We start from the raw sequence: 26,388 nt of genomic DNA, 5'->3' as shown, positions 1-26,388 counted from the left end.
ATCATGCTATCTGGAGATCGATCGAAGACTCGAACGCACACGGGACGCTGCAGCGCACGCAAGCGCCAGGTCGGATTCCGAAGAGTGACGACGAGAGCAGTCACGAAACACTGCTGATCATGCTACCTGAAGATCGATGGGGGAAAACCGAGGACCCGAGCGCGCACGGGACGCTGCAGCGCGCGCAATAGTCAGGTCGGATTCCGAGAAGCGACGACGAGAGCAGTCGCGAAACACTGCTGATCATGCTACCTGGAGATCGATCGGGGAAAATCGAGGTCCCGAGCGCGTACGAAACGCTGCAGCGCGCACAATGGTCAGGTCGGATTCCGAGGAGCGTCGACGAGAGCAGGTGCAAAACACTGCTGACCATGCCACGTAGAGATCGATGGGGAAAATAGAGTACTCGAGCGTTTACGGGACGCAGCAGCTCGTATGATCACCAGGATCAACCCTATCACTAGGACACAGGAGCAAAGGACTTACACAGTGCATCATCGAAACACAAGACTTCAGCAAAGATTTCGGGAACAAAAAATTCAGGAAATGGCTGACGGGCGAGTTCTCACATACAGGTCGAGTTCACAAAATCGACAGGCGGAATCTTCCAGACAGTCACAGCGCAATATTGCTGCAAGAGCACAACTTTCGGAGGATGAACGGGAACGCCAGCGACGAAGGAGTCGAGCTACGGCAAGGGAACAATATCTTCGTAACATTAAGGATGGACCAACTAAGTTTTGTACGTGCTGTGGAGGAACATGGTTTCCATCTCAGGTGAGTGGTTTGAACTTTAGTCTAGACAATGCCTTTTATTTAAGTAGAAAGTTTCCGAGTCCTTCCGGCAAATATCAATTTTGCAGTACATGTCGTCAAGGCGATTCCAAAGGTAGGATACCATCCTTTTGTCTCTCTAATGGCTTCGACTTTCCAGAGATACCTGAATGCCTTAAAAACTTGACATGTCTTGAGGAGCGCCTTATTTTCCCTTCATGCGAATTATATCCCTTGGATATGAAAGGCAATGCGGAATAAGAGGCACTGTAGTCAATGTTCCAATTTCAGTACCTGATACTGTAAGCGCACTCCCGCGCACCTTTGATTTGAATAATGTAATCCAGGTTCATTAAAAAAGAAAGTTAGAACATTCCCATAATTTCATGACGGAAACTATTCGACCCGCTCGGGTTATTTAAGCTGTGCGACACTTGGTTAACACTGAGCTTTACAGAATGCACAACATTTCCTTTGACGAAGAAGAGATACTTTTCATCGCACATGAATCTGACCGAAAAGTCATCGAAATCGACGCTAAATCGAAATTGATTTAGCGTCGCTTGTGACCGGTTGTGTTTATCTTGTGGTCTGTGATTTTTGTCAATTTGTCATTACTGGTCCCTTACTGTGTTACTGGTGCCTTGCTTTGTGTCTTAGTCCAACATAACCAGCCGTGCTTGTGTTTTAAATCGTCTGTTTATGTTTAATTGTCTATTTTATTGTAGCAATTTTAACAAAACCTAACTCTGTTTTTAACCTGTGCATTTTGTTATTGTAACTTCTGTAAGCTGCGGTGCATTTGTTTCAATAGCTTTTGTTGTTGTTTCCCATAATCTGTAATCTCTCTCTCTTGCAATCTCTCTCCCGTTTCTTGTCGTCGAAACTGTTGTCGTGTATATTTTGTTTGTGTTTCGCAAGCCACGCTCAGTCGACAGCCACTCTGTCGCGCTCTCTCGCTTTCGCAGTCTCTTCGCGCTCTTATACTTTTGTGTTTTTGTGTGTCTACATTTTTATTGTTTGATCCCAGTGTCAAATTAAGTGAGGTATTTATAATTCTTTTGATTCTTTGGTTTTATAAACAACTTTTTTTCTTAAATTTAAATACGTAAAAATGGCTCTTTTTTGTTCCAAGAAAGATTGTGAGTTTGGATCGTCACATAATGATGTTTTTATTTACTGTCGTCTCTGCAATACAGTCATTCATCCAAAATGTACTGGACTTGTTGGCAGAGTAAAAGATTTTATTGATCTGCGTGTTGGTTTTTCGTGGCCTTGTGCCTCTTGCGTTGAAATAGACCGTGATTTGGACAGCTATGTTGCGCTGACCAATGATCGTTTTATGAAACTTTTTGATAAGCTTATGAGCGTAGTTGCTGATTTTAAAGAGTTTAAGGCGGACCTTGATAATAAAAAAATGTCAGTAGGGTCACCTAAACGCAAAAAGACCGCTCCTTCAAAATCTGCTCCCGTAAAGGCATCAGTTCCAAGTCCCAAGCTAGCTCCAAATATTTGTACCCCATCGGTAACGGCAGCTATGTCGGCATCTACTGGGTCTGGGGGACCTAAAGTTTCTCTGACAGCAGTACCCATAGGTACCAAAAGCTCTGGAGGAGTCCCTGTTTCTGCTAGTCAGCCTAAGGGGTCAAACCCTATGCAGCTTTCTGTGCCTACTGGTGAAGTTAGCTCTATAGGAGTCCCTAGTCTTGATAATCAGACGAACGATGTTCAGATTGCTAATGAAGGAAGAAAGAGCCTCTCGGTTGTTCCATTTAGGAAGCAATTATTTGTGTCTCGTTTAACACCTGAAACCACATCTGCAGATGTTTTGGAATTTATACAACAGGAATTCCCATCTCAAAACATCACAGTGGAGGAGTTTAAATTTCAATATGTTCGTATGATATCTTCATTTAAAATATCTGCTCCTCCGGAAGTATTTAATGTACTAAATTCTAAAAGTTTTTGGCTTAATGATGAATTGGTCATTAAAGAATTTGTTCCAAACAGACGGAGAACTAATAATAGGCCTTCCACGACTGTACCTGTGCCAAAAAACTGAGCAGTTTATTTTTGGCCTATCAAAATGTTAGGGGACTCAATATGAAACTACCTAAGCTTTATGCTGACTCCTCTGCCTTTTCTGAAGACATTCTGGCCTTTACTGAGACTTGGCTGAAACCGGAGATATCAGACTCCGAAGTTCTGTCCAAAAATTTTAATACGTATAGAACTGATCGCTCTCCTCGTAGGGGGGGTGGGGTGCTGGTTGCCGTTACCTCTACTTTATCATCGGAGAGAATATACTTTCTTAATCCCAATGACATAGAATTCGTTGGTGTTAAAGTTTCTTTGAAATCTTTTTCTATTTATGTAACTTGTTCTTATATTCCACCTGGATCCGACTTAACAATTTATGAGCAACATTTGTCTGCAATAAAAACTGTTTTATCTCATCTTTCCGAAAGGGATCTTTTAACTGTTTTGGGTGATTTCAATCTCCCTGACATTTCTTGGTCCCTTTCCACTGACTTCCTTGTCTCTACCCCTTTATCTGACCATGACTTCGTTGACGGTCTGTTAGAATTATCATTACAGCAAGTTAGCTTTATACGTAATTCACTAAACAGACAATTAGATCTAGTATTTGTTTTAGATCCGTCTGAAGTCACGGTATCTAGAATTTACCCACTAGTTGTGCCTGAAGACCAGTATCATCCCACATTAGAACTTACAATTTGTCTTCCCAGCGTTGATACCCTCTCTCCTTCACTTTCTCCAAATAAATGTAGATGCTTTCGTAAATGTGACTTTAGTAAACTCAACAACTTGATTTCACAATATAACTGGACAAATTTATATAATTGCTTGGATATTGAAAGTGCTACGGAACTATTTTAAAGTGTCCTAAACTCTTTTTTCAGTGAATGTGTTCCTGACAGTTTTCCTCCTAAGTTAGACAGGGCACCTTGGTTTACCAATCAGTTGCTAAGACTTAGAAACCTAAAAACAAACTTCTATAAAAAGTACAAAAAGTCGGGTGGGCCATCCGATTTTTCAAGATGGTGGCTCGTACTAATTTTAATGTACTTAACAGTCATTGCTATTCCATGTATTTGAACCGATGTAAATTTGAATTTTCAAAGGATCCGAGGCAATTTTATAACTTTGTCAATGCTAAGCGAAAGTCTTCAGGCGTGCCATTATCCGCACGATTAAACTCTATTCAGGCATCTACGGATCCCGAAATTGCAGATTTATTTGCTGAATTCTTCCAATCTACTTATAGTTCTGTTTCATGGTCTAATTCTAGCTACCCTAATCACTTAAACAGGGCAAATTGTATTTTTTCTCCTGTAATCACCGAGAGTTCTCTCTTAAGGGATTTAGAAACTATAACGCCAACCTATTCTCCGGGGCCAGATGGACTCCCTGGGTGTGTTCTTAAGTTTTGTGCCCGAACTATTTGTAAACCCATTCTTAAACTTTTTAATTTGTCTATCTCATCATCTGTTTTTCCTACTATCTGGAAAGATTCTTTTATTATTCCACTCCACAAAAAGGGTGCGAAGTTTAATGTTCAGAACTATAGAGGAATCTCCAAATTGTCTGCAATTCCTAAAACATTTGAACGCATTATTACCTCTCAGTTGCAACATTTGTGCTCCTCTTTAATATCGCTTTTAGTTAAGCCTTTGACTCTGTTAACCACTCTCTTCTTTTATTCAAATAAGATCTGCTTGGGTTTCCGAATAATCTGTTAACTTGGATTTCAAGTTATTTTAATGGTAGATCTCAGAGGGTTTTATTCAAAAACGCTGTTTCCAAGATGATCAACGTGACATCTGGAGTGCCTCAGGGCAGTCATTTAGGCCCTTTGCAGTTTACCCTGTTTATAAATGATCTTCCTTCTATCGTAAATCACTCTCGTGTACTAATGTATGCTGATGATTTTAAGCTTTGTTTTTCATATAATAATATTGAATCTGGTTTCTGCTTGCAGTCAGACATAAATAGATTCCAGGAATGGTGTCAGTACAACCTTTTGAATTTAAACTATCTTAAATGCAACGTTATGACTTTTTATAGGGGTACGCCAACGTTCATGAGTTACTCTCTTCAGAACATGTCCTTGGACCGAATATACTCAGTAAACGATTTAGGTGTTCTCCTATATCCTAAACTTAAATTTGACTCCCACATAACCTCTACTGTAAATAAAGCTATGAGTGTTCTTGGGTTTATAAAGCGTTGGTCTAAAGAATTTGATGATCCATACACTACCAAATTATTATTTACCTCACTTGTCCGACCTAATTTAGAATACTGTTCTTCCGTTTGGAGTCCTCAGTATCAAGTGCACATTGACCGTATAGAGTCCGTACAGAAACAATTTCTTCTTTTTGCCTTACGTGGTTTGAACTGGGATCAAAACGTCCGGTTGCCTTCTTACTCGAGTAGATTGCTATTAATTAATTTGCCTACTCTAGTAAGCCGTAGAATTATGCTTGGTACTATTTTTATGAATAATCTTATCAGAGGCGATATTGATTCTGTAGATTTGGTAAGCCGCCTAAGTTTCAATGTTCCTGTTAGACTAATGCGAAACTACCATCCTATTAACTTGCCACGATGTTCATCTAATTTTAGTCAGCATGAGCCCTTTCGCGTTCTTTCTAATAATTATAACAACCTGTGTCATTTAATTTGTTCCTCAACTTCTATCCCTGTACTAAAAACTAAAATCTTAGCTCATTTGCTTTAATCTTGTTGATCTATGTTTTGTCCTGTCTTTATTTGTTCTATGTACCTTCCTCGCGAACCGTATTTGCTCGAAATAAAAATGGGCCCGCGCGTAACAAGCACGTGCTTGGTGTCGTTTGGGCCACTTGTTTGTACTGCTCTTAGTGCATCAACGTTCAACAATACAAAAAAAAAAAAAAAAAAAAAAAAAAGTCGTAGAAGAGCTTCTTCGTCAAAATTCTCATTCTCAATCAAATGACGAGCAAGAAGGTGATTAAAATCCCGGAGGTCATGAAACCCTATTAGAAAACGATGATATTGGACTTCAGCGTATTGATATGGCTCCCGGAGAAGGCCGCATTCCAACAAAATTAACCCGCAGGAGAACTTTCCTTCCCAACTATTTCTTGCGGCGAAATATTTAAGGGGAATTCTACCTATGCAAAAAAAGCTAGATCGCAAATTCGCTTTTACGACCACTTTTGCGCAGTAGTGCCCAAAGTCCTTTATATGTACAAAATTTTATGAAATGCAACGAATTCAAAGTTCTAATTCCATTGCCCTACGAAAAAAATCAGGTGCAGTAACTGCTGCAAATGTGAGGGATAATTCATTTGTTGACAGTCTTGTACAACATGACGATGGATTTCACATTCTAAAAGGCCTTTGTTCAGCTCCAGCACACTGGGAGGCAGAAAAAAAGAAAGATGTAGCCATGATTAGACAATTTAGGTTGCCTACATTCTTCATAACCCTCTCTGCTGCTGAATCTAAATGGAACGAACTCTTAGTAATTCTATCTCTTTTATTGGATAGCAGAGACATTACTGAGGAAGAGACAGCAGCTCTTTCTAGCACCAAAAAAGCTAGATTAATTCGATCTGACCCAGTAACGTGCTCCCGGTACTTCGACTACAGGTTCCGGCAATTAATGAAATTATTTAAAAGCTCCGAGATATTTGGTAAGTTAAGACTCGTCCATTATTATTGGAGGATCGAGTTCCAGCACAGAGGATCGCCGCACTCTCATGACATGTATTGGTTTTCTGGTGCCCCAAAGCTAGAGGGACCCGATAACGCCGAAGGGGTCACCCGCTTTATTGATCGTTTCATTACTACCAGCGGGGACGATCCTGAAATTCATGAAGTAATTCAATATCAGCGCCATAAGCACAGCGCTTCATGTTTAAGAGAACTGCGAGGACAACAATTCTGCCGTTTTAATATGCCATACCCACCAATGCCTGAAACTCTGGCTTTGTATCCATTTGATGAAAACGAATCCAACGTTGAAGAATATAAAGAAATATTTAAAAAAGAAGAAGAATCGGCCATGTTTAAAAATGTTCGCCATTCGAACTATCTTAAAAAAGCCAAGTATTTCTTCGTCGCCAATTTTCTGATAGGTTGCTAAATGCTTATAATATAAATATTTTAGGGTTGCATAGAGCAAACATGGATATTCAATTCATTCTAGATGCTTACGCTTTACTACATAAATAAATCCAACCGTGGCGTGTCACAACTGCTTCGAGAAGCAATGACAGAAATAAGCCATGGAAGCGTTTCCGTCAAAAGAAAATTGCAGCATTTAGGGAGCAAGTTTATTAACGCTACAGAAATATCTGACCCAGAAGCTGCATACAACATTTTAGGTTTACACTTGTCTGAGGCTAGTGAAGGGAATGTTTCTAACAGAGAATTAGAACAGCTTCCCGCAAACTCAACAGATGTTTTTGAGCGAAGTTTACTTGATCGGTACGTGCAAGGACATGAACAACTAGAGTCGTCATGTCTTGCGGAATTTGCGGCTTGGTTCAAATTCTCCAAGCTAAATGCACGATCGGAACAGTCAAACGAAGAATATGACGAACCAATCGACTTTGATGCAGATGAAGAAAATAACGTTGCTGCACAAAGTTACCAAATGCTGGATGGGACTGGTAGGGTAAAAAGACGTAATAATGCCCTAATTCTTAGGTGGGTTCGCTTCAGTTTAAGCTCTTCTCCATCAGATTATTTTAGAGAGCACTTAATGCTCTTTTTACCATGGAGAAGTGAAGAGACGGAACTCATTTCAAACGACAATGAAAGCACATTTAGAAACAATTTTGAAATTGTTAATCGCAATAAAGAGCAGTATGATGTGTTTGACGACATGGATTTAGAGAGAGTTCTTTAAGATCTTCAAAATGTGGATAGAGAAGAAAACGGCCCCCTCCCGAAGGGCCAGCCTCTCAATACCTTGATGAAGAGTTCAGGGCTCTGGCAGTACCCGACGTCGGCCAAAACGTAAATTTACTCCAAGATGAAAATGATTCAAATGGCGATCTTCCTCTTATAAGACTTCCTCCGATGGTATCTGACGATAGCCCTTGCTCGCTTACCCGGTCTCTCAACTTTAAGCAACGCCAGTATTACGCCCACGTAATGTATAATGTTGCAGCCAAAAAAAACATTTTATGAATATGTTGGTGGAGGGGCCGGAGTGGGAAAAAGCAGATTGATTTCTACAATATTTCAGTCTATAACTTGGCGAGCAAATAAACTTCCTGGGGCAACAGATTCCGCAAAGGTTTTACTTTGTGCTCCTACTGGAAAAGCAGCTTTTGGGATTGGGGGACTAACGCTTCATTCAGTTTTCTCCTGTTAATCAAACATCTGGTCCTTTAAGACCCTTAAGCAATGACACTTTAAATACAATGCATTGCAAATTGATTGATATCCAATAAATTATTATAGATGAGATCTCGATGGTTGGATCAAAAATGCTTGGATACTTAGATCAAAGACTTTGTCAAATTTTTAGAAGTCAAGATGTAAGATTTGGGGGCAAGTCTATAATAGTGTTTGGAGATCTGAAGCAGCTTAGCCCAGTTGGAGATCGTTGGATATTCGCAGAAAATACATCTTGCAGTAGCGAATCAGGTCTTTTCCTTTTAGTAGACTTTGTCCCTCCAACTAGATTTGGAGCTACAAATGTCCAAGTAGAACTTGAACGTTTAAGAGGGGAGAAGGCTTTGACTACGCATTATGAAGTTTTATAAGTTTATAAGGAAATCTCTTTAGATTACCACAACGTGGAATGTCTTCGCGCTCATCGCGAAAATGTTACCAACGACAACATTATTTGTTCTGCCAACTTTTTATGTTTTGTTGAAACCTGGACTCTTCCACAAGAAGAGTACACTTTAAAGGATTTCGATATTATAAGACGAATAGATTGCAATCGTTTGAATGGTATTGGGAAGAACGGAGTACTGATTCATGCTAAACAAAACATTTTGCAAAATGTATTATTTCTGTTTGAGACAAAGAAGTCCACAAACACAAGGGCAACGTATCAATCGATTGCATTTAAATATCTTGACACGTCATTTATAATTGTTTATAGGAGTCTCGGATATCCTAGTGCAAGATTTCAAAATGAAATAAAATATTTGCAGATCCACAGGGTCTGATATTCTGGAGGAACATTTGAATGCCCATAACCTTTTTTCAATCAATGATTCTCGCACAACAAAAGCAATAAAATAAATTGATTGGATATTTTCAGATTCTCGAATTCCACAAGATCTTGCCATTACTTATGAGACACCATGTAGCCACCACGATGGAATTTTTTTAAGTATAGCTTGAAGTAGGTAATTTGGAATTGGAAGCGGTACGTGAAGGACAAGTGGGTCAACCAGGAGGCACGGACTTTGGACCCAGAGTGGAGAGATCCAGCGGGCCGTGCGCAAAAGGGAAATAACGGTTCCCGGAGGTCCTATATAAGGCCGCAGAGCGCTGGCAGCTGGATCTGTCGATCACGAGGAGTCAAACCTTCAAGATTAGTAAAAGTACCGAGTAAACAGTCAGTCAGGCAAATAATCTACGAGGGAGCTACAACCAAGCGAGTCGTCGGAAGCAGCGCCGCGGGAAGCACACAAGAAGCAAGATCGGCACGTCGAGACGTTCGGGATTGGGACATCAGGAATCTCCGAATTGAGACACAAGTGGCTGAGTTCTGGAAGGCATCACGCGGCTAAGTCAAGGCGTTTGTTTTCTAACTTTGTCACGACCACACCCTGGCGAGTCGCCCGGCGGGTCTGTCAGAGACAAGCAAAAGAGTCCTACGACGAAGAGCCGTCAGCTTGGGGAGGAAAGTTGCCTGCGACCCAGCGTACCCTGCCCGACCAAGCAGGACCTGGCGTGACGGACGAGCGGTAGATCGATTTGCGGTTTCAAGAGGCGGCAGCCTGGAGAGCCCTGCGATTACCGGCGAAGTTCCCGAACAGCGACCGCCCAACTCCCCGAGTGCCAGAACGACGAGATACTGAGCAGAAAACAGCGCAGAGGACATCGACAGCGACGCCAGCAGACATTTCCGGCAGCTACGTTATCCTCGCCGCGCGGAGCTCCTTGGGGAGCGCAGGAGTCACGCATTAGGGTGAAGCCGGGTGGAACGTTCGTCTGCGCTAGGCGTAAAGCGAAGTGAACCGCTAGACAGCTTCCTGGCGGCAGCCTTGACTGTCAGCGCGAACTGAGCAAGAACCTAGCGGGACCGTCCGGGACAGAGCAAGGGACAGGTATTGCCTGGAAAGCCGAAGGCACTATCGGAATACTACTCCGAAACAGAGAACGATCCACAACTCGTCGACATCTGGGCCGAGCTGGAGGCGACATACTACGACAGAGCCGGCCCAAGCATTACGTTAACGAACGCTGAAGGGGACAACCTGGTGGCAAGCCTGAGCATTGACAACATGCAAAAAGAGGCCCACAGGAGAGAATCAAGCCAAGAAAAGAAAGCAGCAGCGCTGACCCCGAGACCAAGCCAGTCGGACTATGCAAAGGTCGCTAAGCAGGTCCGCGAATGGTCGTTCAGGTTCGACGGGGCGGAAAAACCATTCGAGTTCCTGGAGCAGAATGGTCCGCCAACACGTACGGTTTGGAGCTTGATATGATCCCTCGAGCGATGCCGGAGTTGCTAAAAGGAAGGGCCTTGAAATGGTTCATCGCCAACAATAAGCAATGGAGAACTTGGGCAGAATTCATTGAAAGCTTCCACACATATTTCCTGCCAAGAGACTTCTTCACCAGGCTGGCGGACCAGGTCCGGCAAAGGAAGCAAGGCATCAGCGAGTCGTTCAAGGACTTCATGATCGACATGCAGACGATGGTGAGGCCACTTAACTATTCTACGAAAGAGACGTTAAGGGTCATTATAGAGAACTGCACCCCAAGCCTACGGATGTTCTTAAGAGCATACAAAGTGTCGGACCTGGACACGCTAATGATCCTAGCCGATGAGTACGAAGAACTTGAAAAGGAACGGGAAGTCTTCGCACAGGAGAACAAGTTCTCAAGGACCAGGTCGGCGTCACCAACACAGGTGACATGCAGAAGATGCGAGGAGGTAGATAACCAGAACACGAGGAAACGACCATTGGTCACCACCACACCAAGCCAGACTACAGCAGGCAACAGACGCACCACGCGGAGGCCATTGGGCACCACCCCCGCAGCAACAGAGACAGCCAAACAATACCTTGTGGAGGCCACCAAGCAACACACAGAGGCCACAAGAGGCCACCCATATCACAGACCCGCAGGAGGCCTGTCGGAAATGCGGTGGGAACGGACACTGGGCTAGAGGATGTCGAAACCAGCGGCTGTTATTTTGCTGGATATGCGGCAAGGTGGGTGTCAGGAGCGTCGATTGCTGCCAACGATCGGGAAATGGCCAGCGATCTCAGCCGCAGAGAGGCGAGCGGGGATCGCACAATGCCACCTTTCCAAACTAACGGGCAAGCTAATCGAGGAGGAGCAGCAGTTGTCCGCAGCTGTGATGATTGGTGGGAACAGCTACAAAGCCACAATCGACACCGGAGCAACGGCAAGCTTCGTGACCGAAGAATTGGCGGACAATATTGCTGCTCTAGGAAGGATTACAAAGACGAGACGGCAAGTTAGGTTGGCAGATGGAAGGTGCGGCGGAATTGATGCGCAGCTCGAGGTGGAGGTCAAATTCGGCAACAAACAAGTGACCATCAGCCTGTTGACTTTACCCGGAGTAGTGGATCCACTAGTGTTGGAATGGAACTTCCTGAAACAAGTCGGAACCGAGATAAGGTGTGCTGGACACGAGATAATAATACCAGCCAGGAACCGACACATTGGATGGCTCGAGGAGAAGCTATCAGTAGCACTCGTTCAACAAGTAAACGAGTTGGACGATACTACGGCGTTTCTTGAAGCAGAGCTGGCAGACTTCGGCACAATGACGGGAAAATCGAATATGACAGAACACCAGATCAAAATGAAGGATGACAAGCCAATCAAGCAGAGATACTACCCCAAAAACCCGAAAATTCAAGGGGAAATCAACGCAAAGGTGGACGAGCTTTTCCAATTTGGGTTCATAGAGCATTCAAAGAGCCCATACAGCTCCCCCATCGTGATGGTGAAAAAGAAGACAGGCAAGTGGAGACTGTGTGTCGACTTCAGGCAGATCAACGCGAAATCAGTTAAGGATGCCTACCCAATGCCTCGCATAAACTACATCCTGGACCAACTAAGGGAAGCGCGGTACATCAGCAGTTTGGACCTGAAGGATGGATACTGGCAAATCCCACTGGAAGAGAGTAGCAGGCAATATACGGCGTTCACGGTACCAGGCAAAGGTCTGTTTCAGTGGAGGGTAATGCCATTCGGACTTCACTAGGCGTTGGCAACGTTTCAGCGAGTTTTGGACCAAGTAATTGGCCCCGAGATGCCACCTCACGCATTCGCTTACCAGGATGACATAATTGTGATCGGTTGCACGCTGGAAGAACACAAAAGAAACCTGAAAGAAGTGTTCCGGCGTCTTAAGGAGGCAAACCTGAGGCTGAATCCAGAAAAATGCCAATTCTTTAAAAAGGAACTGCTGTACCTGGGACATCGAGTGACAAGTGAGGGAATAGGAACAGAACCAGAAAAAGTAGCCGCCATCGCCGAACTGGAACCGCCATCGACCGTCAAAGAACTTCGGCAATACCTAGGAGTAGCGTCGTGGTACCGCCGATTTGTACCAGATTTTTCCAGAATCGTTAAACCCCTGAATGACCTGCTGCGCAAAGGCAGTAAGTGGGAGTGGACACCAGAGCACCAGATGGCGTTTGAGGAAGTAAAGGCAAGACTCGTGGCAGATCCGGTGCTAGCATGCCCGGACTTCAGTAGAACTTTCATCCTGCAAACAGACGCCAGCGACTACGGCATCGGAGCAATACTGACCCAGGACACCGAAAAGGGCGAAAGAGTAATCTCCTATTCGAGCCGAACACTGAACGGCGCGGAGAAGAACTATTCAACAACAGAGAAGGAGTGCTTGGCGATCGTCTGGGCGATCCGGAAGCTCAGGCCATATCTGGAAGGTTACCACTTTAAAGTAGTAACCAACCACATGGCCCTGAAGTGGCTCAACAGCATCGAAAGCCCTTCAGGAAGGATCGCCAGATGGACGACTTTGAGATAGCGTACAGAAAGGGTCAGCTAAACGTGGTGGCCGACGCATTATCAAGACAACCACTACCAGAGACGCTAAGAGGAGTAAAAGAGGCGTCGGCAACAATAACTTCAGGAGGGTGCAGCTGGATCGAGGACATGGGCGAAAAGATAAGGACCCAACCACAGAAGTACCCGGACTATGTCATGGATGGTGAGACACTGTACAGAAACATACCTCACCGAGCAGGCAGTGAAGACGTCGCGTCATGGAAGATGTGCGTCCCAAAGTCGCTATGAGAAACAGTGTCCAGCCCGATACTACTGGCCAGGCATGCATAGAGACGCCCGAGCCCACGTACGAAAATGCGAGATTTGCATGCGGTTTAAGCCCAATCAGATGCAGGCGGCCGGGAAGATGTTGACCCAAGTGCCGGACGAACCATGGGCCACGGTATGTGCAGACTTCGTTGGACCCCTACCAAGATTTAAGCACTGGAACCAAATGCTGCTGGTCATGATAGACAGGTTTTCGAAATGGACGGAACTGGTGCCCCTACGCAGTGCGACGGCAGAGTCGCTCAAAAGGGCATTTAGGGAGCGCATAATCGCAAGGTACGGGGTCCCGAAGGTGGTCATAACGGACAATGGAGTACAGTTTGCAAGCCGCATATTTAAAAATTTCCTGGCTGAGATGGGTATCAGTCAACAATTCACCGCGCCATACACACCACAAGAGACTCCGACCGAACGAGCAAACAGAACGGTCAAGACCATGATGGCGCAGTTCGCAGGGCAGGACCAGAGAAACTGGGACGAGAAGTGGCCGGAGATTATGCTAGCAGTGAACACGAGCACATCGTAATCCACCGGCCATACACCGGCGTTTCTTACTCAGGGAAGGGAACCACGTCTACCCAGCAGCCTATATGATAAGGAAACCCTAGGCACTGGACGAGCTACGGAGACCCCTGAGGAAAATGCCAACAAACTAAGAGAGGTATTTGAGATCGTGCGGCGAAATATGGAACAGGCGTCCCAGGACCAAGCCAGACACTACAATCTGAGAAGGAGGCAATGGTGACCAGCGGTGGGCGACATAGTGTGGGCCAAGGAACATCACCTGTCCAAAGCGGCCAGTGATCTGCAAAATTCGCCACACAGAGTCGAAGAAAGAAAAGACAGTTCACGTTGGCGAGCTCAAGCAATAATTAAACGAGCTGACAGCAGAAACGTCAGATGTCTAACAACAGGTACGAGGCGACAGGATTAGGCGTCAGGCCGAAGCGAGAGTCATCCATACGCCACACGGAAAAGACAATCAGGATAGCACAAGGACATGGATAAGGATTTCCCGTTAATCCAGACTGCGAGGCCAAAGGATTATGCGTCAGGCCGAAGCGAGAGTCATCCAAACGCCACGCAGAAAGATCAACCATAAATATAGGTCATACGGGTAACATATAGGGATCCAACCGCAAGGCAGCAGGATTCAGCGTCGGGCAGTTGCCAGTGTCATCCGCGATCACGCCAGGCGGAAGGGACACTTACAAAACGGCACAAGGGTACGGGTAACATATAGGGATCCAACCGCAAGGCAGCAGGATTGAGCATCGGGCAGTTGCCAGAGTCATCCGCGATCACGCCAGGCGGAAGAGACACTTACAAAACGGCACAAGGATACGGGTAACATATAGGGATCCAACCGCAAGGCAGCAGGATTCAGCGACGGGCAGTTGCCAGAGTCATCCGCAATTACGCCAGGCGAAAGGGACACTTACAAAACATCACAAGGATACGGGTAACATATAGGGATCCGCCCGCAATGGCAACAGGATTTAGCGTCGGGCAGTTGCCAGAATCATCCGTGGTTAGGTCAGGCGGGAAGGACACGGACAAGGTCGACAACAACAGTAGCGAAAGCACATCACGTCAACAAGGATACCCCAACAATACCCTAAGTGTGCCCAAAGGACACCCGAAGGACACCCTTGGGATAGCCCAACAATACCCTAAGGATACCCGAAGGACACCCCAACAATACCTCTAAGTGTGCCCAAAGGACACCCTTGGGATAGCCCAACGATACCCTAAGGATACCCGAAGGACACCCCAAACAATACCTCTAAGTGTACCCAAAGGACACCCGAAGGATACCTTGGGATAGCCCAACGATACCCTAAGGATACCCGAAGGACACCCCAAACAATTCCTCTAAGTGTACCCAAAGGATACCCTAGGGATAGCCCAACGATGCCCCAAGGATACCCAAGGATACCCCAATAGTACTCAAAAGACACCTCAAGGATACCCCAATAATGCCCCAAGGATACCAAGGATACCAACCAGGAACGCCCCGAAGCAAGGTGTAGGCCCAAGGACAACTTCCAAGGATACTCACCAAGGGTGATCAAGGTAGGGCCTCAAGCAAGTGGGTTACGGAACCGGGAGGTACAACGAACCACAGCGGCGGCGGGCGGTCGGATACCGCGCGGGACGACGGACGTCGGAGGAGCGGAACTCCCGAGGAGCCACTTGGAGGAGGTCTGTCGGGCCACCGAGGAGACTCGGAAACGGTTCCGAGACCGGGAGCCGTCGGACAAGGAGCAGCAGCGGTCGACGGAGGAGGAGGCGAGATGGCAGACGCGACTGCGGCAGGACCACGAGGCGGCGATGGCATGCCCGCTTGCGAGAGGCGGAGGAAGAGGAGCGACGGCTGTGGGAGGCACCGGTGGAGGACTCGTGGGAAGTTCCACTCACCTCCAGGTACGCAGCCGAGGAGCCCAGTCTGAGGAGCGAGGATGGGGACGAGCCCTGCGCGCCATCCCCTCCGCGGTGGCTGCCGGAGGTGCCACCCACTCCCCGCTACGAGGGGGAGTGGCTCACGGACGAAGCCCGAGACAGCGACGGAGGAGCCCCGTTGGCCACGCTGCCGTGGAGGCCGGCCTGCAACCCACGCCGCGATACACCAAGCCACAGCAACCGGAGGCGCAACCGCGATCCGAGGAATCGACCGCAGTAGATAGGTAATACGGGAGCTGGCTCACTAGGTAATAAATCATGTCAAAAAAGGAGGTGGGGGTGACCCTAATTAGTCACGCATGGTTGCACACAGGTGTTCTAATGACCTAATTAGCATAATTAAGTCAAAAAGGGGGTGTTGCTGACCCTAGTTAGATGAGCATGGTTGCACACAGGTCACTTAATGAGGTTAGAAAGTGGTGTGTAGGAGTGTGAGAGAGTGGTGTTTTGATATGTCTTGTTTTGTCTTGTCTTTTTCTCACGCTAAAGGTGCGTGTGTGATAGGGGTGTTTTATCATGCGTGGGATTTTGTGGAGTGCAATGGTTGCACACAGGTCACTATGTTGCTTCTAACTTGGGTTAGAACGCGTTATGCGTGGGCGTTTTGTTGAGTCAATTAGGGTTGTAGGTGACACCTGGGTTGCGTGTGTGATAGGAGGTGTCTTGTCATGCGTAGGATTTTGTGGAGTGCAATGGTTGCACACAGGTCACTATGTTGCTTCTAACTTGGGTTAGAACGCGTTATGCGTGGGCGTTTTGTTGATTCAATTAGGGTTGTAGGTGACACCTGGCTTGCGTGTGTGATAGGAGGTGTCTTGTCATGCGTAGGATTTTGTGGAGTGCAATGGTTGCACACAGGTCACTATGTTGCTTCTAACTTGGGTTAGAACGCGTTATGCGTGGGCGTTTTGTTGATTCAATTAGGGTTGTAGGTGACACCTGTTAGTGTAACCTGCCTACGGTCTTGTGGTCAAAAGGTGTTGGTTTGAGGGATATTAGACCGCATACTTTTGTGGTGTGAAACAAGCGTGAGTTCGGTAACCTCCCCCTCTTTAGCGAGCATTAGATGGGAAAGTGAGCGTGGGAGTGTAACAAAAACGTTGTTTTGTTATGCGTGGGCGTTTTGTTGACTCAATTAGGGTTGTAGGTGACACCTGTTAGTGTAACCTGCCTACGGTCTTGTGGTCAAAATGGTGACTGTGGTGGTGGTTCCTAACAGAACAAAACCAAATAAGATCGTTTGTTTAGTCAAATACGTTTTTCTTTAATCATATTTGAAAATTTTTTCTCATGCGCTTACAAGGGAGAGAAAACGGTTACCTTCTAAGTTTTCAAAAAATGTATGTGTTAAGGAGAAATGTGGAAAGTAGTTCAGTTTTAGAAAACTATTCGTTTTACAAGGGGTGTCTTGTCATGCGTATGAATTTGTAAAACTATATTTAGGCGGAGGAGGAGGAGGAAGGGAAGTTGTTTTGTTATGCGTGGGCGTTTTGTTGATTCAATTAGGGTTGTAGGTGACACCTGGCTACGGTCTTGTGGTCAAAAGGTGTTGGTTTGAGAGATATTAGACCGCATACTTTTGTTGTGTGAAACAAGCGTGAGTTCGGTAACCTCTCCCCTCTTTAGCGAGCATTAGATGGGAAAGTAAGCGTAGGAGTGTAAGAGGGATGGTGGTGGTGGCGGTGCTTGTGGTGGTGGTTCCTAACAGAATATACACATTTATACACAAAAACAAATGAGATCGTTTGTTTAGTCAAATACGTTTTTCTTTAATCATATTTGAAAATTTATTCTCATGCGCTTATAGAAAGAGAAAACGGTTACCTTCTAAGTTTTCAAAAAATGTATGTGTTAAGGAGAAATGTGGAAAGTAGTTCAGTTTTAGAAAACTATTTGAGTTGAGCGAACCATCTAGAATCGTCGTGTGAACCCTCCGGTAATTCAAAGCTAAAGTAAAGTTGTGTTAACTTACGTTCCATCCGAATTCGATTTGTGCGAGATTATCAAATTGATAAAAATTAAAATACTTTACCAAGTGTAAAGTAAAGTTGTGTGAACTGTGAACTACCCAGATTTGTGTTGTGTAAACTTATCAAATTGATAAAACATAAAATACTTTACAGTAAAAGTAAAGTATAACAAAGTGAAAAGTACAAGTAACAATACAATACTTCCAAAAAAAGAAAAAAATCAAAACAAAAAAAAAAATGAATAAGTATTGTGGAAAGTGCAACATTACCCTATCGGGTAACATTTCGTGGGCTCATCATCTGCGAACGGAGCAACACAAGAAGAATGTTGTTGAACCAGTGGATTCAAGGATAAAAAAAATCAGTTCTGGATTTCAAGGAAGGATTGTTCACTACTTATATGAAAACACCAACAATGATGTAATTTATCCAACACAATTTATGGAGGAAGCAGGAGAAGCTTTTCTACCTCACTTGTATCCATTGTTGGAAAGTTATGCATCGGTGAAAATAAATTTTGAACTTTTTGGAGAGTACGGACTTTTGAAGGAAGAAAAGGAATGTATTGAAATAAAGTCATTTCAAAGTAAGATGACAATAATTAGTGCCTATTCGAACATTGAAAATGAATATAAGGAGCACATGGAAAAAATTTTGGCGAGGATGGAAGAATTCCAAGAAAGGGATAGTGGATGGACTTTGCTTCATCTCACTCGATTGGAGATGAACATTAATCAATATTCACCCTTAAGAGGATCATCTTATATAAAACTACCCTCTTGTTTAGAAGGAAAAAAAGCAATTATAAACGTAAAAAACACAGATGATGAATATTGTTTTAAATGGAGCTTAATCGCAGCATTAAGTAAACTAAATAAGAATGCGAATAGATGCACAAGCTATAAAGTGAATATAAATGATGAAGTAATTCAAGTCAATGGGATCACACTAAATTTCACTGGATTGCAATTTCCACTAAAGCCTGCGGATATATCGAAATTTATGGAAATAAATAAAGACATAAATATTACACTTTTTGGATTCGACGATGGAGTTATATTCGGGCCCATATTTTACTCCCCTGAAGTGAGGAGAAATTATATAAATATGTTGATACTGGAGGAAGGATGTAAAGCACACTATACTTGGATAAAAAATCTCTCAAAGTAAGTTGTTTTATCATTTTATCATTATTATATCTTTTACCTGTTTTTGTTTTTAAATTTCATAATATTTATTTGCTTTCATACTTAAAAAAAAAAATTTTTTTTTCTTGTGTTTATCTTTTTATACCCGTTACTCGTAGAGTAAAAGGGTATACTAGATTCGTCGGAAAGTATGTAACAGGCAGAAGGAAGCGTTTCCGACCCCATAAAGTATATATATTCTTGATCAGGATCACTAGCCGAGTCGATCTAGCCATGTCCGTCTGTCTGTCTGTCCGTCTGTCCGGATGAACGCTGAGATCTCGGAAACTATGAGAGCTAGGCTATTGAGATTTGGCGTGCAGATTCCTGAGCTTCTTACGCAGCGCAAGTTTGTTTCAGTAGACTGCCACGCCCACTCTAACGCCCACAAACCGCCCAAAACTGTGGCTCCTACAGTGATGCTAGATAGAAAATTTTAACTGAAATGTAATGTTCTCATCAATACCTATCGATTGACCCAAAAAAAGTTTGCCACGCCCACTTTAACGCCCACAAACCGCAAAAACCTGTGACGCCCACAATTTTCATGCTAGATAAAAATTTTTAACTGAAATGTATTGGTCTCGTCAATACCTATCGATTGATCCAAAATTTGCCACGCCCACTCTAACGCCCATAACGCTTAAATCTGTATACCGCCGGTAGGTGGCGCATTTTAATCTCGCTTTGCTGCTTGCATATCTCCATTTAGCTGAGAAACGGGTATCTGATAGTCGAGGTACTCGACTATAGCGTTCTCCCTTGTTATACCCGTTACTCGTAGAGTAAAAGGCTATACTAGATTCGTCGGAAAGTATGTAACAGGCAGAAGGAAGCGTTTCCGACCCCATTAAGTATATATATTCTTGATCAGGATCACTAGCCGAGTCGATCTAGCCATGTCCGTCTGTCCGTCTGTCCGTCTGTCCGTCTGACCGTCTGTCCGTCTGTCCGTCTGTCCGGATGAACGCTGAGATCTCGGAAACTATGAGAGTTAGGCTATTGAGATTTGGCGTACAGATTCCTGAGCTTCTTACGCAGCGCAAGTTTGTTTCAGTAGACTGCCACGCCCACTCTAACGCCCACAAACCGCCCAAAACTGAAACTCCTACAGTTTTGATGCTAGATAGAATATGTTAACTGAAATGTATTGTTCTCATCAATGCCTATCGATTGATCTAAAAAAAAGTTTGCCACGCCCACTTAAGCGCCCACAAACCGCGAAAACCTCTGACGCCCACAATTTGGATGCTAGATGAAAAATTTGAACTGAAATGTATTGGTGTCGTCAATACCTATCGATTGATCCAAAAATAAATTTGCCACGCCCACTCTAACGCCCATAACGCTTAAATCTGTCTACCGCCGGTAGGTGGCGCATTTTAATTTCGCTTTGCTGCTTGCATATCTCCATTTCCCTTTGAGTAACGGGTATCTGATAGTCGAGGTACTCGACTATAGCGTTCTTCCTTGTTTTAGTTTGGTTTCCTCTCAAGTTTCGAGAGACAAATCAAAAAAATGGTTCTGTCAAATTTGCTTAAATTACTCATTGAGTGAAGATGCTGCCAACCGGCATTCAGAAGTCTGTGGGAAAAAAGTCTCGCGTTTACCCAATATGAAGGATGCCACTTTACGGTATACAAATGTTCAAAAGGAAGTGATGGTCCCATTCACAGTTTACGCTGACTTTGAATGCATCCTTCAACCAATTAATAAAAACGAAACATTAAATTTAAATATTATAAATATACATAGACCTGTTTCATATGCATACTATATAAAGTGTGCACATGATAACAGTTTAGATAAGTTTGTCTTAGAAACTGTATTTAACTCGGGAATGAATTTCCTGTTATCACTAATAGAAAATTTAAGTTTTATATATGAAAACTATATTTCAAAATCTGTTTCTTTAATAATCTCAGATGTTGAAGAAGATGATTTCCAAAAATCTAATAATTGTCATATATGCAACACTCCTCTTTTATTAGACAGAGTTAGGGATCACTGTCACTTCACAGGAAAATTTAGGGGGGCAGCACATAATGAGTGTAATTTAAAATATACAGTTCCAAAATTTATTCCTGTTTTCTTCCACAATTTCACCAGGTATGATTGCCATCTATTTATTTAAGATTTGGCAGTCATACCTGGTGAAATAAAGGTAATTCCATTAAATAAGGAACAATATATATCAATTTCAAAAATTATAACTTTAAGTAATGGTGATAACTTTGAAATCCGTTTTCTAGACTCGTTTCGATTTATGCCTTCTGCTTTAGATACATTAGCTTCAAATCTAGATAGTGAACAAATGTGTATAACAAGATCATTTTTCCCTAATGAAAATCATTTCAACTTAATGCGACGAAAGGGTGTATTTCCATATGAATATTTAGATTCAGTTGAGAAATTAAAAGAAAGTAAATTACCTCCTAGAGAAGCTTTCTATAGTTCCTTAACCGAAAATTAATGTTCAGTTGAAAATTATACTCACGCACAAAAGGTATGGAATGAGTTTTCTTGTAATAATCTTAAAGATTATTTAGAATTATATTTAAAAACAGATGTTTTATTAATGTCTGATGTCTTTGAAAACTTTCAAAGACTTTGTAGTAAAATTTATTCACTTGATCCAGCACATTTTTTCACTACACCAGGATTATCATGGGAAGCTATGTTAAAATGTACTAAAATTGAATTAGATTTATTAACTGATATAGATCAGTATAAATTTATTCAAAGTGGTATTCGTGGTGGCTTAGTTTAATGTACATGTAGATATGCTAAAGCAAATAATAAATATGTTGAGAATTTTGATAGTACTCAAAAATCATCATATTTGATTTATTTGGATGCAAATAATTTATATGGTTTGGCTATGTCACAATCTTTACCATATGGAGGTTTTGAATGGATTTCAAGGGGGGAACTTGATAGTATAAACATTGCTGAGATTGCAGATGATAGTGAATATGGATATATTTTTCAGGTAGATTTAAAATATCCTTTAAAATTGCACGATAAACATAATGACCTTCCATTTTGTTGTAATAATCAGTTACCAACAAAGTCAGACAAAATAAAAAAATTAATTGCTGATTTAAGGGATAAAGAAAAATATATAATTCATTATAAAAATCTTCAACAGTGTATAGAAAATGGATTAATTCTAACAAAAATTCATAGAGGTCTTCGCTTCTTTCAGAAACCTTGGCTAAAAACATATATTGATTTGAATACATTCCATAGAACTAATGCAAAAAATACATTTGAAAAAGATTTTTTTAAACTTTTAAATAATGCTGTCTACGGTAAAACGATGGAAAATGTCGATAAGCGCGTTAATATTAAATTAATTACTGAATGGGAAAGTGCTTCACCATCCGATTCTTCTGGTCCAAAAAGGCATTGTGGTAGATCTCTTATTTCAAAGTCAAACTTCCATAGTGTCAAACAGTTTTCAGAAAACTTCTTTGCCTTTCAAATGAAAAGATTAAATGTGTTGTACAACAAACCTTTATATTTAGGTTTTGCTGTATTAGATTTATCGAAATGGAAAATGTATGATTTTCATTATAATTATATCAAACCTAAATACAATGAAAATGTTCAATTAAATTAGATGGATACAGATTCTTTTATATATACCATTAACACTGAAGATTTTTATAAAGATATTCAGAATGATGTTGAGATGAAGTTTGATACATCAGATTATTCTGATGAATTACTTAATCTCTATAATTTTCCTAAAGCTAATAAAAAAAGGTTGGGTTTTTTTAAAGATGAACTCAATGGAAGACCTATGACTGAATTTGTTGGTTTGAGATCAAAAATGTATGCCTTTAAAACATCTAATAGTAATGACAGCTCTGAAAAAACAGTGAAAAAATCAAAGGGTGTTAAAAGAAGTGCAATAGATCAATTAACTTTTAATAGTTTTAAAAAATGTTTGTTTTCGGAAGAGGAAGTGGTAGGCTCTATGTCAATGATTAAATCTAAAAATCATCTTTTATCAACAATTAAATGTAAAAAAGTAGTTCTCAGTCATAAAGACACAAAGGTTCTTATACAAGACAATAAAATTAATACACTACAATATGGCCATTATAAAATAGATGAAAAAAGATTAGAAAATAAACTTAATGAAATGGATTCAAACATTTATGTTTATGAACAAAGAATAAAAGAAATAGAGAATTGTTCTAATAGAAATAATTATCAAGAGAATGAAATAGAAAAATTTCACAAAAATATATATGAATGTGAATTTGAAATGTTTTGTACAGAATTAGAATTAAGTTTACTAAATGATAAAAAAAATGAATAAATGTACTCTATAATTGTAAATAAGACAGAACAAACAACGCTTTTTTATTTAAAGGGTAAAATGTAAGGTAATGTATAAACCAAATATTACAATTCACAATATTATTATTATAAAATTTTTATTTAACAGAACAAACATCGCTTTCACTTACAAGGTAATGTTAAAATTTATGAGAATTAACAGAACATGAAAATTTGAATTTAACAGAAGAATTACAATATTTTCTTTGAATTACATTCAATTTGCTTACTTTCTTCTATATTTAGTGGTACAGTTTGTTTATAGTTATCTATACCACCCTGTAATCTATATACTTTATTGTCATCATTACTTAAAGGAATTGATTTAATGTATTTATCATTATCTTCATCTAAATTAAACGGTATAGTTTGAACATAGTTATCTATACCACCCTCAACAAGAATAGTTTCATCCTCACTAGATGATCTTGGAATACATGGTTCCGGATTTTCATCATCATAAAGGATTGTATCATGGTCATCATCATCATCATCGTCATCACCATACAAATTATGAGAAAATTTGCCATCCTCTTTTTTATTAATGTTTTGCAGTTCTGAAAATATAAATATTTTACTATATATATATATACAAATATTATTTTATATGTATTTAACCAACCTTTTTGAGCTCCATCCGAAATATTATTTTCAACTTTTTTATTTATGTTTTGGAGTTCTGAAAATATATATATATATATATATATATTAGTATATAAAATTATATATATATATATATATATATATATATATATATATATATATATATATATATATATATATATTAAACTCACCTTTTTTTAATTTACTCGAATTATTATTTTCATCTTCTATTTTTATATTCTGTAAAAACAAACATATTTCCCTACTCAATCAGATTATGATATAATATCACTATTAGTTATTTTGAAATCGTTAATATCGTTAATTGATATTTTATCTGTGCTAATCTGACTTTCTTTTTTATTTAAATATTCAACCATCATTTGAGCTGCTAAATTTCTCTTTCTTAAATATATTCCATTAATTCTTTCTGCTTCCTCTATTTCAATTTCTTGGATTTGTGGACCATCACTAAGACAACCTGTTTCTTCTTCTTCTATCTCTTCTCTTTTACTTTCTTGTTTGGAGAGAAGATCAGCATCCTTTGATATTTTTTCATAGACAATCCTATCTTTTCGTCTCTCTGCATTAATTACTGTTTGGGATAAAACTTCTGCAAATTCAAAACAATTTATTCTTAAAGTTGCTAAGGGGGTATTAGTATTGCGTTTAGATTTTTGGTGGCGGTGGCGATTAGATAAATATTTTAAATTCATACGCTTAGATTTACTTAAACTTCGCCTAGAATGTGTTCTTCTATATATATTATTGTAATGACATTTAACTCCTACTGTAGCAGTTTTGTATTGGATGGTAAAGAATCTGTTTAGACCCCTTCTTCCCAAATCCATATGCCCTCCTATTCTCCTTTCATTTTCAACTAATTATACCCGTTACTCGTAGAGTAAAAGGGTATACTAGATTCGTCGGAAAGTATGTAACAGGCAGAAGGAAGCGTTTCCGACCCCATTAAGTATATATATTCTTGATCAGGATCACTAGCCGAGTCGATCTAGCCATGTCCGTCTGTCCGTCTGTCCGTCTGTCCGTCTGACCGTCTGTCCGTCTGTCCGGATGAACGCTGAGATCTCGGAAACTATGAGAGTTACAATACTGGGATTAGGCACGCAGATTCCTGAGATTCCTGCGCAGCGCAAGTTTGTTTCAGTAGAGTGCCACGCCCACTCTAACGCCCACAAACCGCCCAAAACTGTGGCTCCTACAGTTTTGATGCTAGAATAAAAATTTTAACTGAAATGTAATGTTCTCATCAATACCTATCGATTGACCTAAAAAAAAATTTGCCACGCCCACTTTAACGCCCACAAACCGCGAAAGCCTGTGACGCCCACAATTTTTATGCTAGATAAAAAATTTTAACTGAAATGTATTCGTCTCGTCATTACCTATCGATTGACTCAAAAAAAAGTTTGCCACGCCCACTTTAACGCCCACAAACCGCAAAAACCTGTGACGCCCACAATTTTCATGCTAGATAAAAAATTGTAACTGAAATGTATTGGTCTCGTCAGTACCTATCGATTGATCCAAAAAAAAATTTGCCACGCCCACTCTAACGCCCATAACGCTTAAATCTGTATACCGCCGGTAGGTGGCGCATTTTAATCTCGCTTTGCTGCTTGCATATCTCCATTTAGCTGAGTAACGGGTATCTGATAGTCGAGGTACTCGACTATAGCGTTCTTCCTTGTTTTTGCTTAAAATTCTCAATTATACCTCTCTTTGTGAATTCGATTTGAGAGTTGTGTATGTTTTCAGTGCTTTTTTATTTATGAGTAGTGTTCCTTTTTATTGGAACCCGACTTACACTTTCAAATTCTGTATCACTATTACTGATCCCCAACACTAATTCTTGAGACGTATTACTAAATGTTGGTGCTCGACTTACGTTTTCAAATTCTCTCTCACTATCATTTATACCCATATTAATTTTTTCTGATTTTTCATCTCCTATGGTTTTATTTTCTATGTGATCAACACTTTCATTTTCGCTATTAAAATCAAAAAGATTGGTTGGGGTTGTAGTTGTTGATGTAGCTGTTTTTGTTGTATCTTTTTCCAGAAGTTCTTTTTTTAATGTAGTTGCTGCTGATGTAGTTGTTGTTTCTTCCTTCTCCTCCTCCTCCAGAATTCCCCTTCTCATTGTAGGTGTAGTTGCACTTGTTGTAGTTGAGGTAGATGTAGTTGTAGTAGATGTTGATGTAGATATTTCTTCTTCTTCAACTGTACTTGCACTTGTATTTGTTGTTAAGTCTTTTTCATTAATGCTACCATTAATAGCATTAAATATTTTTGTATCGAGTTCACTTTTTAAGTTTGATATCTCACTTTCATCACTTGTCTTGTTTATGAGATCCATAAAAATATGACTGTCCTCTAGGATCTCAAATTTTAAGTCAATTTTAATGATTTTTTTTAGTTTTGGAACATTGATAAATAACCCAATCGAATTATTGGAAGTCGAT

The 26,388-nt window shown here is 41.2% G+C and overlaps 1 long non-coding RNA gene across 1 annotated transcript; it reads right to left on the bottom strand.

Annotated features, from left to right (window-relative positions):
* Positions 1-23,433: 23,433 nt before the first annotated feature.
* On the bottom strand, positions 23,434-24,880 carry LOC136117316 (uncharacterized). Its single transcript, XR_011605337.1, has 3 exons — positions 24,094-24,880; positions 23,922-23,978; positions 23,434-23,856 (listed from the first exon to the last, which is right to left on the bottom strand). It is a non-coding gene; the product is annotated as an uncharacterized lncRNA (long non-coding RNA).
* Between the last annotated feature and the right edge of the window lie 1,508 nt (positions 24,881-26,388).

The sequence above is a fragment of the Drosophila suzukii genome, assembly GCF_043229965.1.
Source record: "Drosophila suzukii chromosome 2 unlocalized genomic scaffold, CBGP_Dsuzu_IsoJpt1.0 scf_2c, whole genome shotgun sequence".
Taxonomy (NCBI): domain Eukaryota; kingdom Metazoa; phylum Arthropoda; class Insecta; order Diptera; family Drosophilidae; genus Drosophila; species Drosophila suzukii.
This window is presented reverse-complemented; position numbering and strand designations above follow the sequence as displayed.